Below are 5,282 nucleotides of genomic sequence, written 5' to 3'. Positions count from 1 at the left end.
TCCTCCCCCCGCCCTCAGCGAGGGAAATGGGTGAGCACGGCACCTGCACCTCAGAGGGCATGTGCTGCCTGGCTACCGTCACTCAGCCCAGCCACCATCCCTTGTGAAAGCTTCCAGAAGCGATGGCGGACAGGCTGAACGATGGCGGCTGGGAGGCATATGTGCTTTGAAGCGCAGGCGCTAGGCCACACCGTTGCTGTGGTGCTCACCCTCACTGGGGGCGAGGGAGGAGGGGTGCAGGCTGTGGGGTGAGGGGTGGCAGGGTAGGACCTCGCCTTGGGTGCCAGACCCCCTGGGGATGGCCCTGATCCCCTCACAAAAAACATTCCTCTGTCACCTGAAGTGTTTTTTTTGGTTTCAAATGGTGTTTCCCTTCCAGGTGACCTCTGTCTACAGCCAGGACAGTGATCGGCAGGTGACAGAGAGACCCCAGACCCCCAGGCCAGAGTCTCCTGACGGTGACTACTTAGCGCAAGAGAGCTGCTACCTCACAGACCGCGAAGACCTCCTCCAGGACTCTGGTGCTTCCACGGGCTACTTCCCTTGCTACCTCACCTACAGCAATCTCCCCCCCTACCAGTCTGAGAGCGACGATGAACTTCCAGACCCCCCGGCCAGTCCTGAGGCCAGCCTCCAAGTTGAGGGCACTTTGCAGGACAAAGCCAGCGAGAAGGAAGGAGGAGTGGAAGGCAGCCCCAGAGGGGAAGAGGCCAAGGTGAAGAAGCCCCACCCTGGCAAAGGGTCCCAGCTGCCCAGCCCACAAGGGGCTTTGGGAATGCACAGCGAGGGAGGTGCTAGAGGCAAACTCTAGAAAGTCTGAGGAATGGGGCCTGCTGGCAATACAGGGCCAGTGCAGAGAAGAATGCAAGATGCCTCCTGGTCACATCACACGGAAGGGTTCCAGTGCCTGGCAAAAAACACCTCAGAAAAGACCCAGTTTATGTCAAATGGGGCCAGCCTTTGTTTTTATTCCAAGGGATGCTCATTTTGTGTGGGATAGACGAAGTCTGGAAGATGTCAGCTATCATGTAAAAGAGATCCTAGTCCTCATTGTGCAGAAATTTACTTATTTATAGGGTTGCCAAGTCCAATTCAAGAAATATATGGGGACTTTGGGGGTGGAGCCAGCAGACCTTGGGGTGGAGCCAGGAGGCATTGGGGGCAGAGCCAGGAGCAAGGGTGTGACAAGCATAATTGAACTCCAAGGGCGTTCTGGTCATCACATGTAAAGGGACAGCACACCTTTTTAAAAGCTTTCCTTCCATAGGAAATAATGAAAGCTAGGGGCACCTTATTTTGGGGCTCATAGAATTGGACCTCCTGGTCCAATCGTTTTGAAACTTGGGGGGTATTTTGAGGAGAGGCACTAGATGCTATACTGAAAATGTGGTGCCTCTAACACAAAAAACAGCCCCCCCAGAGCCCCCAATATATCCAGATCAATTCTCCATTATACCCTATGACAATCGATCTCCACATAGGGAATAATGAAGTGCCTAGCAGACATTTCCCTCCCCCTCCCTGTTTCTGGGGACTCCGAAGTGAGGGACTGGCCTCTTTGCTCACGAGTTGCTGCCAACTTCTTCAAAGTAACACAGACACCCCATCCCAAGAGGAAGCCTTTCTGAGCGGAGACTGAAGCCTCTGGAGGGGGAAAGGCACATGGGGGCTGTGGGGATGGGGCTTCCCCCCCCCTGCTGGCCAGCTGAGTGGGGGCGGGAAGGAGCCTGGGAAAGCGGGAGAACCTCCCCCCCGCTGGGACCTGTGGATTGGCAAGCCTACTTATTTATTATATTAGGCTTTTATACTAACCTCCCCGCAAGCTTGTTAGAAAACATCCTTAAAGTGGCCTAGCTGGTCAGTGTGAAAGTACAAGGCCACATCTTTTTAGCCTGGGTGAAGGAATATTGTAGAACTGCAAATTAATGCCTTTACGTAAATAAGGAACTGCTGCCTTTGCAGTCCCAGAGTACATAGAGTGTGAGCATCAAAGTGTGACCTGTAAGGGACAAAGCAATGGGCAAAACCAAAACCAAAGCAGGCCACTGCTGCAGTCAGCACAGCCCCCCCCCCACCTTCAAGCAGCTGCTTGCTAGAACTCCAGTTCCAAGAATCCCTCCGTTCAGAGCCCTGGCTGTGAGAATGACTTCTCTTCTTCCTGCAGAGTCCGGCAGTGGCCAATAGAGGACAGCCAACCCCACCGGCTCCCAGCTGCCCGTCCGCCGCCCCCACGTCCCGCCGGAGCGTCACCAACTTTTTTCAGTGGGTCCGCAATGTCTTTAGCCGGTCATCCCTAAGGAGTCAACAGCACAGCCCAGCTGCAAGAGGCGAAAGGCAGCGCAAAAATATCGGCACGCGGCTGCGAGGCTGGATCAGGAAGCACCGGGGGCGAGTGCACCCCGACAACTGCTGAGGCGCAGACAGGTCACGAGCGCTCAAACTTTGTGAACGAGGACTTCCTGCTGCTTTTAAACTGTTTACTCATCATGGTTACTGCTAGTATTAGATATAATAAGGCTTGCTGAAGCATTAGTTATAGTAAGACTTGCTGAAGCATTAGATATAATAAGGCTTGCTGAAGCATTAGTTATGGTAAGGCTTGCTGAAGCATTAGATATAATAAGGCTTGCTGAAGCATTAGTTATGGTAAGGCTTGCTGAAGCATTAGATATAATAAGGATTACTGAAGCATTAGATATAATAAGACTTGCTGAAGCATTAGTTATAGTAAGGCTTGCTGAAGCATTAGATATAATAAGGCTTGCTGAAACATTAGTTATGGTAAGGCTTGCTGAAGCATTAGATATAATAAGGCTTGCTGAAGCATTAGTTATGGTAACGCTTGCTGAAGCATTAGATATAATAAGGATTACTGAAGCATTAGATATAAGAAGGCTTGCTGAAGCATTAGTTATAGTAAGGCTTGCTGAAGTATTAGTTATGGTAAGGCTGAATCCCACCACTGCACACACCCCTGTTGTAGCCAATTCTCCTGGAGCTTGCAGTAAGCCCTGTAAAAACAGCCCTGTAAGAGCCCTGTAAGCTCTTGGAGATGTAGCATAATGTGCAAAGGAGTTCCACTTTGGTGTAGCAGTTAAGTGTGTGGACTCTTACCTGGGAGAACCGGGTTTGATTCCCCACTCCTCCACTTGCAGCTGCTGGAATGGTCTTGGGTCAGCCATAGCTTTCGTAGGAGCTGTCCTTGAAAGGGCAGTTTCTGTTAAAGCTCTCTCAGTCCCACCCACCTCACAGGGTGTCTGTTGTTGGGGGGAAGGTAAAGGAGATTGTGACCACTCTGAGACTCTGAGATGCAGAGTGTAGGGCAGGGTATAAATCCAATATCATCATCTTCTTCTTCTTCTACTACTACTACAAAAGAAGCCCTACTGCCCAGCATGGATTCTTTTTTGCGGGGCAGGGGGAGAGGGTTGCCATCAAGTCACAGCTGAATCCCCCCCCCCAAAAAAATTCTGTTTTTATTTTAATTGTAGGTGACCTTGTCGGGATTTCAAGGCAAGAGAGGTGGTTTGTCATTTCTTGGCCTCTTCATCACAACCCTGGACTTCCTTGGGGGCCTCCCATCCTCATATTGACCCCCTGCTTAGCTTCTTCGATCTGACAAGACCAGGCCTGCCGGGGCATCCAGGTCAGGACAACATGGACGTTAGCCAATATCTATTTCGGATCGGGTACCAGGGTCCCGCCCAGCCTTCTCTGGAGACCTTGCGCCGTCTCCACCGTTGCCATCTCCTCTCCGTGCCCTTTGGGAGCCTGAGCATCCACTGTGGGGAGCCAATCTCCTTGGCGTTGCCCCTTCTCTACGACAAGATTGTCCGAGCTGAACGGGCTTTTCTTGTGGCTGCTGCAGACACTGGGATTTGACACCAAAGCAGTGTCCAGTCGCTTCCGGAACCCTTTCACGGGGCACTATGGCCCCCCTATGCACCATATGGTGATTTTGGTCCAGTTGCATGGACGCTCCTTCCTCTGCGATGTCGGTTTTGGGGAAGCCTTTCTAGAGCCACTGGAGTTGAAGCCGGACTCAGAACAAGTCCAAGATGGAGGCATCTTCTGGCTCGGCAATAAGGGGGGAGTTTGGGTCTTGGAGCGCCGGGAAGTTCCTGGCAAGGAAGGGAGACCTTTGTATCAATTCACCCTTGAGGAGAAGAAGCTGGAGGATTTTGCTGACATGTGCCTTTATCACCAGACTTCGCCCAGTTCTATCTTCCCCTGCAAATCCTTCTGTTCCTTGCATCAGGAAGACGGTGGGCGCCTTACCTATATGGGATGGCGTCTCATCTCCACAATGGGGGAGAAACGTACGGAGACCCCACTGCAAAGCTCTGAGATCCCAGCCGTCGTGTGTGAGAAATTTGGGATTCAGTTGGAGAGGGACTTCGAGCCAAAGGATGAAAAGATCATGCCACCTCCTGAAGAAGACTGAGAAGGTAGAAGGGAAACGGGTCTCCGATTTGGACAGCAGGCTAGAAACTGGATTATACATCATCTCTTTGCACACAGGTTTCAGTCTCTGTCAGAACTGATGTCATATCACAGGATGTTCCAGAGCCTGGCATGAGGAGGCCGGGGTTTCAGTTCTGAATATTCCCTTGTCTTCGAGGCATCCGATGTGATATTTTGGAAAGATACCATTGCAGCAGTCTGTTTGAAAAAAAAAATGCTGGTCCTTTACAAAAGCAATTTGATCATTTTTCTAGTGCGGTTTACAGTTTTTTCGAGTTGCACTTAAAGGCCTCGATATAATCTTAAGGACCACAACAGAATATGTGAACTTGAATGCATATTGTTAATGAGCGTAAGGAAAATTTATTGTGTAAAATTCATTGAATGATTATACAGGTGACTGCAAATAATATGTTTCTATTATTAGACACGTGGTGTAGTTTCTTTTTGTTTCTCCTTTGTTCATTATCATCCCATTCCCTATTTGTGGTGTGTTTAAACAAAAGCCTGTGCAAGCAGAAAAGCAGCAGACCAAGGGGACAGATCTGCTAAAGTCATGATTAAAAAGTGAGTGCAGCTGTGGGTAACAAGTCCCAGGGCTTTTTTTTTGTAGCAGGAATTTCTTTGTATATTAAGCCACAGGCCCCTGATGTAGCCAGTCCTCCAGTCCTCCAAGAGCTTTCAGTAGGTCCTGTACTAAGAGCCCTGTAAGCTCCTGGAGGATTGGCTACATTAGGGGTGTGTGGCCTAATATGCAAAGGAGTTCCTGCTACAAAAAAAGTCCTAGCAACCAGGAGTGGAATTCTAGCAGGCTCCCC

General features: G+C 50.2%; 1 pseudogene; it reads left to right on the top strand.

Moving 5' to 3' along the window:
• Positions 1-3,641: 3,641 nt before the first annotated feature.
• Positions 3,642-4,892, top strand: LOC132584311 (arylamine N-acetyltransferase, pineal gland isozyme NAT-10-like; annotated as a pseudogene).
• The last annotated feature ends 390 nt before the right edge of the window (positions 4,893-5,282 follow it).

This window comes from Heteronotia binoei, chromosome 15 (assembly GCF_032191835.1).
Source record: "Heteronotia binoei isolate CCM8104 ecotype False Entrance Well chromosome 15, APGP_CSIRO_Hbin_v1, whole genome shotgun sequence".
Lineage (NCBI taxonomy): Eukaryota > Metazoa > Chordata > Lepidosauria > Squamata > Gekkonidae > Heteronotia > Heteronotia binoei.
Note: the sequence above shows the minus strand (reverse complement) of the source record. Positions and strands in the feature narration are given on the sequence as shown.